The sequence below is a fragment of the Colobus angolensis genome, unplaced genomic scaffold (assembly GCF_000951035.1).
Source record: "Colobus angolensis palliatus isolate OR3802 unplaced genomic scaffold, Cang.pa_1.0 Scaffold12, whole genome shotgun sequence".
Taxonomy (NCBI): domain Eukaryota; kingdom Metazoa; phylum Chordata; class Mammalia; order Primates; family Cercopithecidae; genus Colobus; species Colobus angolensis.
This window is the reverse complement of record NW_012113141.1, coordinates 1,841,180-1,850,874: the sequence shown is the minus strand read 5'-3', so window position 1 is coordinate 1,850,874 and position 9,695 is coordinate 1,841,180.

The window sequence follows — 9,695 nt, the reverse complement described above, 5'->3', positions numbered from 1 at the left end:
GCGATAGAGCCAGACCCTATCTCAAAAAAGGAAAAAAGAAAAAAAAAAGAAACAAAATGAAAACAATCCCATTGACAACATCACCAAAGGGAATAAAATACTTAGGAATAAACTTAACTAAGGAGGTGAAAGACAGGCATACTGAAAACTATAAACACTAATGAAAGAAATTAAAGAAGGCACAAATAGATGTAAAGACACACTGGTGTTTGTACTGTACACTTTTCAAAGTGTTTGCATAGATGGTATCTTATTGGAGTCCGACGCCAAATCTGTGCAGTAAAAATGGCAGGCAGAATACTTGCCAACACATGAGGCAACCAAGGCCCCAAGAGGACTGGATGAGAAGTTGGTCACTCAGCTGCTTCTCATAGGATCTAGGGGTTAGATCCTAGGTGTCCTGCATGGCTCTTGAGGTCTTTCTCAGATGTCAGATCTGCCACTGAACAAGCACCATTGGCACTCTGGTAGGCCCATGGGGGCATATACCACCCTTCCAAGGCGCCACCATTCCAGACAACCATTGATGAAAGATAATGCATACTTCAGGCTGGGAAGTATCTACCATATATATCATGTAAACAGGATTATAAATATAATCACATACATGCACTTTATTGCATAATACTCTTCAGTGGCCTCAGGCTCAGACGCATGAGTAGAGTACTCAGGGCCCACTCCACGTCAGCCCCTCTGCAGGCCCTTTGTGCCAATGCCCACCTCCCATTCCATGCTCCAGCTGCACCCAGAAGCTTGTGGTTCCCCATGTGGGTTATACAACTGGGACACATGTCCCCCACTCTCCACTTAAAATGTGCTTCTCACTACGCTAACATCTACTTATTCTGCATATCTTAGTTTAGGCATCACTTCCCCCAGGAAGTCTTCCTTGGATACACATACACATATGCATGGGATTCTTGATCAGCTATCCTTTTATTGCTCCCTATAACTGTGTATCACTTATTCATCCATCTGGTCCCTAGACTATGAGCTCCTGAGGTCAGGGCATGAGCCTTTTGCCCCTCTGTATGGACCAACTGGTCAGGCTGGGCACAGGGTAAATACTCAATGCATACCTAACAAATGGCTGCGAGTGCAAAGGAAGCCCAGCATGGTGTGGGTGCTTCAACAACTGTGTAGCTTCAGATGCTTGGTGAAGGGGAAATGATATTAGAGAACCAAGATGTCTGGGCAGTACTAAGAGGAAGGTATATTTCCCCGTTTGTGGAAAATATCTTAAGCACCTTCGGTGTGAGCTTCTGTCTGTTCTTCCTGGGGCCTCTTGACAGATGACTGGAGGCTGACCCAGGTGAGGCCAGGGCCAAGCTAGGTGGGAAGGCTTAGCCAGTCAACAGAGTAGAAGTGAGCAGGAAGCCGTTCACATCTAAAGAACTGGAGGCCCAGAGACGTGAGAGGATAGGCTGGGGGGCTCCCAGCAACTTAGCAGCAGGGTTGGTTGCAAACTCAGGCATCAGAATCCCAGTACAGACTCCTACTCCAGCAGCAGGTACCCTTTGGGACCTGGGCTGAGGCACAAGACAACACACGGCTGTGGACGTGACCAGCACTAAGCAGCAAGGACAGGACAGAAGGATAGGACAGAAGGACAGACAGAGGTCTTGAACATAAGTATATGCCAGGCAAGCAATGATTAGCACAGGCCTGAACAGAAACAGGTTTGTCTAGTGAACAAGAATCCACAGACCCATTCTCTTCTCCCTCCATGCTGGAAACTGCCTTGTATTTGTTGTTTTCCTGATGCTGACTCTGAACCAGGCACAGGCTGAAGGCTCTCAGGTACTTATCTTCAAAACAACCTGCAAAAGGGCTATTGTGTCCTCATTCGTACCCATGTAGACAATGGAGCTGAGAGGGGTTAAGTGACTAGCTCAAGGACATACAGCTCATAAATGGTAGTGCAAAAAATTGAACTTAAGCGCGGGGCACGGTGGCTCATGCCTGTAATCCCAGCACTTTGGGAGGCTGAGGTGGGCGGATCACAAGGTCAGGAGATTGAGACCATCCTGGCTAATGCAGTGAAACCCTGTCTCTACTAAAAATACAAAAATGCACACCACCTGGCGTGGTGGCATGCACCTGTAATCCCAGCTACTCAGGAGGCCGGGGCAGGAGAATCGCTTGAACTCAGGAGGTGGAGGTTTCAGTGAGCCAAGATCGCACCACTGCACTCTAGCCTGGGCGACAGAACAAGACTCCATGCAAAGAAAAAAAAATTCAACTCAAATTTTCTTCACTGGCCGGGCGCGGTGGCTCAAGCCTGTAATCCCAGCACTTTGGGAGGCCGAGACGGGCGGATCACGAGGTCAGGAGATCGAGACCATCCTGGCTAACACAGTGAAACCGTGTCTCTACTAAAAAATACAAAAACCTAGCCGGGCGAGGTGGCGGGCGCCTGTAGTCCCAGCTACTCCGGAGGCTGAGGCAGGAGAATGGCATAAACCCGGGAGGCGGAGCTTGCAGTGAGCTGAGATCTGGCCACTGCACTCCAGCCCGGACGACAGAGCGAGACTCCGTCTCAAAAAAAAAAAAAAAAATTTTTCTTCACTAACCACAGTGGTTCTGGGTCATCTGTAAACTTTAAGCTACAGTTTCCAGTGACTCCTCAAGTCTCAGTTTTGCTGCCTGTAACTGAAAATAATTTTGCACTGGTGCTTTTCAGTAGGAATGCGCATAAGGGGAAGGATATTAAAAAGGCCCAATGCATGATACAACGAGAAGGTGGGTGACTTATGTGTTAAAAAACAGGCCAGGCACAGTGACTCATGCCTGTAATCCCAGCACTTTAGGAAGCAGAGGCAGGAAGCCATTCACACCTAGAGAACTAGAGGCCCAGAGAAGTGAGAGCCCAAGAGTTCAAGACCAGCCTGGGCAACACAGGGAGACTCCATCTCTACAAAAAAATAAAAATAAATTAGCCAAATGTGGTGGTGGGTGTCTGTAGTCCCAGCTGCTCAGGAGACTGACATGGGAAGATCACTTTAGCCCAGGAGTTCAAGGCTGCAGTGAGCTATGATTGCACTACTGCACTCTATGCACTCTAGCCTGGATGACAGAATAAAAACCTGTATCTAAAAAAAAATAATAAAGCCAGCCGGGCGCGGTCGCTTATGCCTGTAATCACAGCACTTTGGGAGGCCGAGGCGGGCAGATCATTTGAGGTCAGGAGTTCGAGACCAGCCTGGACAAAATGGGGAAACCCTGTCTCTACTAAAAACACAAAAATTACCCAGTCATGGTGGCGGGTGCCTGTAATCCAAGCTACTCAGGAGGCTGAGGCAGGAGAATTGATTAAACTCAGGAGGTGGAGGCTACAGTGAGCCGAGATCGTGCCACTGCACTCCAGCCTGGGTGACAGAGCGAGACTCTGTCTCAAAAAAAAAAAAAAGAAAAAAGAAAAAAAGGAAAAAAAATTCAGAATAGTGGTTATTTCTGAGGATTGAGGCACAGCTGACTGGGAAAGGAACTTTCTGGGGTAATGATAATGTTCTAATCCTGCTAGGAATGTGGGTTACACACATGTATGCGTTTGAAATTTTTATCAAATAGTAAGCTTAAGATGCGTGCATTTCCCTAAATATAAACTTCACCTACAAAATTCCATTAGGCTGGCCGGGCGCGGTGGCTCAAGCCTGTAATCCCAGCACTTTGGGAGCCCGAGACGGGCGGATCACAAGCTCAGGAGATCGAGACCATCCTGGCTAACACGGTGAAACCCAGTCTCTACTAAAAAATACAAAAAACTAGCCGGGCGAGGTGGCAGGCACCTGTAGTCCCAGCTTACTCGGGAGGCTGAGGCAGGAGAATGGTGCAAACCCGGGAGGGGAAGCTTGCAGTGAGCTGAGATCCGGCCACTGCACTCCAGCCTGGGCGACAGAGTGAGACTCCGTCTCAAAAAATAAAAACAAAAATAAACAAAATTCCATTAGGTATGAAGTGCTACAAGATGCCCTACTGTCATTCAAGGTACGACTTCAAAAACAAGACAGAATAGGAATCAGACCACTCCCTTTCCTCACCATTTATATACACTCCCCCACACCATTCCCTAAGTCACAGAACAAATAAGAACAGTGGTCCAGAGACTTGCCCAATTCTTGCAGCATCAGGCACTGAGTACCCTAGCACTGTTCTTCCTCTCCCAATCCAGATCCCAGAATAGAGTCTGAAACCAGTCAACATCTAGCATTAGTGCAGATACTACACTCTACACTCCTAGAGTACCTGTAATTTTGCCTCAATATCTCTCTGTGATTGGAAGGCCATGCTCAGAGGGGTTTGGGGGATCAGGTAGGAGGAGCGTGAGGAGAGGTGGAAGATCCTCCCATCACTTCCCTTTGGCCAACCTGATGTGCCTGATCTTCAGCACCTCCCAAAGAACAAAGAACTCCTGGCTAACTAAAGGCAGAACCTGCAGTACCCAGCGGAGTCACTGTGGGATAGAGAAGATTGTGTGAACCAGCTTCCAGAACATGGCCTCCCACTCAGCTGTCCCCTCTCGAACTGGATGTGGAAAAAGAGCCTGACTCTATTTCCCTCGAGCAGAGGCAAGTCTGAATGAAAGATGCATTAAAACACAGAAGTGGGCCGGTCATCCCAGCACCTTGGGAGGCCAAGGACCTGAGGTCGGGAATTTGAGACCAGCCTGACCGACATGGAGAAACCCCATCTCTACTAAAATTATGAAAAAACTTAGCTGGGTGTGGTGGCACACGCCTGTAGTCCCGGCTACTCGGGAGGCTGATGCAGGAGAATCCCTTGAATTCAGGAATCGGAGGTGGAGGTTGCAGTGAGCTGAGATCACACCACGGCACTCCAGCCTGGGTGACAGACTGAGACGCCGTCTCAAAAAAAAAAAACAAACAAAAAACAAAAAACACAGAAGCGGCTGGGTGAGGTGGCTCATGCCTGTAATTCCAGCATTTTGAGAGGCAGAGGCAGGAGGATTGCTTGAGCCCAGGAGTCTGAGACTAACCTGGACAACATAGTGAGCAAGACCTGCCTCTATTGAAAAAAAAATTTTTTTTAATTAGCTAGCCATGGTGGCGCGCATATGTGTTCCCAGCTACGCAAGAGGCTGAGGTAGGACGATCATTTGCACCCAGGAGGTTGAAGCTTCAGTGACCCATGATTGTACCACTACACTCCAGCCTGAGTGAGAGAGCAAGACTCTGTCTCAAAACAAAACAAAACACACAGAAACACTTAGAACAGTACCTGGCTCATGAATGAATTCATGAAGCTTTAAAAAGAGCCACCAGCATTTGGTGCTTTTTTTTTTTTTTAAGACAGTCTCATTCTGTTGCCCAGGCTGGAATGCAGTGGCACAATCTCCACTCACTGCAACCTCTGCCTCCCAGGTTCTCCTGCCTTAGCCTCCCAAGTAGCTGGGATTACAGGCACGTGCCACCATGCCGGGCTAATTTTTCTATTTTTAATAGAGACGGGGTTTCACCACGTTGGCCAGGCTGGTCTCAAACTCCTGACCTCAAGTGACCCCCCTGCCTCAGCCACCCAAAGTGCTGGGATTACAGGCAAGAGCCACCAGGCATGGCCTGGGGCATTTTTTTTCAGTGAGAAAAGATGAAAGGCCCTGCTGGGGGTGACAGGGTGGAGACACCCCAGCTATAAATTTCAGGAGAAGGGAACAAACTTGTTTGGCCAAGTGGCCACCAACCGCTAATCTTTCCTGTCCCACTAGGTGCATTCTCAGAGTAGCAACAGATTCTTCCAAACAAATACAGGTGTCCCACCTCCCTGTAGTACCTCCTTCCCCAGTAGCTCAGCTGGTTAGGCAGCAGTCTCCCTCCAGCTTCCAGAACTCACTCTTTCATTTGTTAATGCCACTGGCTAATGAAAAACAGAAAACAAAACATTTGAGCCAGGTGGCTCACACTGGTAATCCCAGCACTTTGAAAGGAAGGCCGAGGGGGGAGGATCCCTCGGACCCTGCAGTTAGAGACCAGCCTGGGAATCAGAGCAAGGCCTCGTCTCCACTTAAAAAAAGAAAAGAAAAATACAACATTTGAGGACTGGAGTACAAAAGCAGAGTTAGCCCCTTATTAATCAAGCTAAAGATCCAATGTCTCTCTTTTTATAGAAATAATCTCTGTTTGGGAACTATTTTTCTTACCAGAGGAAAGGTAAGGCAGAGAGAATGAAGATAGAGAGAAAAGGCACAAAACCTGGAGAAAACATAAACCTCTGCATGACTTAAGTTCAGGTCTGCACCTGGGGCTCCAGTCACTCCAGTCTGCTTGGCTAGGGTGCTCCCTCCTCGTACCTTATAAGTCCCAGGTCCATAAGTTCAGAAGGACCCAAGGCAGTACAGCTGGACTTATAAAGCTGAATGCCATCCCTCTCTCCCTGCATTTTCTGCCTGAGCTAGCCAGCAATACGTCCTATACCCTAATGCTTTTACGCAGCAGTAAACTAGCCTTTAAAAAAAACATCTAACCAGGCTCGGTGGCTCACGCCTGTAATGCCAGCACTTTGGGAGGCTGCTGTGGGCGGATCACCTGAGTCAGGAGTTCAAGACCAGCATGGCCAACATAGTGAAACCCCATCTCTACTAAAAATACAAAAATTAGCCGGGCGTGGTGGCGGGCACCTGTAATCCCAGCTACCGGAATGCTGAGGCAGGAGAATCGCATGAACCCAGGAAGTGAAGGTTGCGGTGAGCCAAGATCGCGCCATTGCACTCCAGCCGGGGCAACAAGAGTGAAACACCGTCTCAAAAATAAATAAATAAACAAACAAACATCTATGGCAAAGAGATCAGATTGACTCTTTGTGTCCTTTTCTAGCATTTTGCTCTTTCCCACAAAATAACAGTGAGAATGGAGCAACAACCTGCAATAGTCCACAGTAGCTCTTTCCCCACCCTCCTGGAGGCCAGCGCTGCAAGAGGCAAGAGAGCAAGCCGACCCAAACTTTCATTTCCTTTTGGGGAAAGCAGCTTCTCCTGCCTTCGCCACCCTCCAGGACACTAAGGTAGCCCAAGAGCTGCCTCTTCTCCTTCAATATGAACCTAGGGACCCCAAGTTAGACTGGAAATTGGCAACTAGCAACACTATTCAAAGCAAAAGCATCCCCTCTGTCCCCCAGGTGTATCCATCATTCAGCATCAAATAAGATCTTTCTCCATTTTGCTCCTCAAAATGTCCTAATGGCTGGCTTTGTCCAAATCCCAGCTAAATGTTCAAGTTTTTATCAGGACTTGTTAACAACTTCAAAATCTGTCCTTGCCATGGTTAGGGCTTAAACAAAGGAATAAAAATATTATAAAGAACAAAAATCGCCAGACACGGTGGCTCACGTCTGTAATCCCAGCACTTTGGGAGGCTGAGGTGGGCAGATCACTTGAGGTCAGCAGTTTGAGACCAGCCTGGCCAACATGGTGAAATCCTATCTCTACTAAAAATACAAAAATTAGCCAGGTATGGTGGCAGGCGCCTAAAGTCCCAGCTACTCCAGAGGCTGAGGCAGGAGAAGCACTTGAACCCAGGAGGTGGAGGTTGCAGTGAGCCAAGATTGTACCACTGCACTCCAGTCTGAGCAACAGAGAGACTCTAAAAAAAAAAAAAAAAAAATTAAAATTAAATTTAAAAACCTCAAAATCATTCCTGCCAGGAGACCCAAGTCAAGGGTGATGACCCGGGTAAGTCCACTGTGTTGCACACCCCATAGAATGCAGTGTCCACTGCATCCTAAGTTGTGCTATGAGGCAGCATTACATACTGGGCAGAAGAGAATGGGAGCAATAGGTGATGTGTGCTGCATATTTCAGATGGCAGCAAACAGTACCAACATAGACACCAGCATTTAACACTGCTCACTGGGGCATTAGCGGCGGCCCGCGACTTAGCACAAGCCCTCTCTTATTTCACCCCCAGGTCTAGACCCCCCACCCTGCATCCCACTCCCTCTCTGCAATATGCTCTATGCTCACCCTTTGAAAAGGGGGACCTGAGAATGTAACCACTAATTCAAACCAGAAAAACTGAGGACGCAGAACTGAAAAGAGTTTTTCATCGAGCCTGTCTGAAAGACCTCTTCGCTCTTGAGTATTTTGGCTTGGCTACTTGGTTCACTGTTCTCAGAGCCAGAAACCTATTTTCTTCACTCCATTCCTGCAAGTAAAAGGAGAGGAAATGTGTATGTGTGGTTTTGCAGTGAGCTCTTAAGAAAAACAGGGGTGGGGAGGACAGAGAACAGACAGCATGGAGTGAGAAGTGAAGGTTTAAAGCACTAGCTGCTGGGATGTGGTAATACCATCTCTGAATGGATGATACACAGTTATCGGTCAGTCAGGTGCTTGCTTCTTACTGCTATGTTTCTTCTTTCTTCTTTCTTCCTCCTCTTCCTTCTTCTTCTTCCTCTTCTTCTTCCTCTTCCTCTTCTTCTTTTTTTCTTTTTGAGATGGGGTTTCGCTCTCGTCACCCAGGCTGGAGTGCAATGGCACTATCTCGGCTCGCTGCAACCTCCACCTCCTGGATTCAAGCGATTCTCCTGCCTCAGCCTCCCAAGTAGCTGGGATTACAGGCGCCTGCCACCACGCCCCAGCTAATTTTTGTATTTTTAGTAGAAGCGGGGTTTCATCATGTTAGCCAGACTGGTCTTGAACTCCTGAGGGGTTTCAGAATGTTAGCCAGGCTGGTCTCTAACTCCTGAACGCAGGTGATCCACTCGGCTCGGCCTCTCAAAGTGCTGGGATTACACAGTGCCACCACGCCTGGCCAAACAAATGTTTTTTATTTGCGGCTCCTTCTCCTCCGATGGAAAAGGATGATTTATGGACTAACACAGAGTGGTTCCTTGGTAAGAATGAGAATTAAGCGCTGAACAACTGGTGACTTGTCAACACACCATCAAATGGCCTTTGCAGCCTCACATAAATGCAGACAAGAACCAGGCTGCTACAGGGAGCTGACACACCTGCCTGGGCTTAGTGGCCAGAGTCAGAGACCGCTCACGGGTCCAGTGGTTTAGTTTCTCGAATGAGAAGCTATTTTATAAAGGCAAAAAGCTGTTGTTGTCTAACAAACAGCTAAGTGTGAAAAGACTGTGAAGGTGGAATCCTGTCTATTCAGCTAAAGGGATGAAATGCTACTTATTTGTTTTCCCCAAGAAGTTAACAACCCCAAAGCTGCTAGGTCCCGACCCAAGACCACCACACCGCAGGACGTGAAAAGCAGAAAGCAGTCCGCTGCGGATCTGTAGTTAAATTAATAATAAAGCAGCCAGATTTGGTAAACTCTGGCCATTCCCCTGGGGTACCCTTCCTAACCGCCCCGGTGGAGCCTAAACAGTGGCCGCTAGCCCAAAGCCTCTCTATCCAGAGCATCACTTTTCTAAGCAGAAAGTTCCTTCTGTGCAGTCCACCGGCTGTAAGAGTCGAGGAACGGATGCAGCCCGGAGCCAGTCCTAGCAGCGGCCAGGCACACCTTGGGGACTATAGCTGCAGTGTCCAAGCGGGAAGGAACGTCTCTGGGGCATTTTGGCCCCCCAGACCCGCCGCCCAACCGCAGCCCCCGGGCTCTCAGGGCGGCGCCTAGCCTCTGTGGTAGAAGACCGGGCCGCGCTCCCCACTGCAGAGCGGAGCTCGGAGCCCACAGCTGGCGCGGGACGCCCCTCCCCTCCGGGTCCCGCACTCACCCACCGCCCTGATGCCG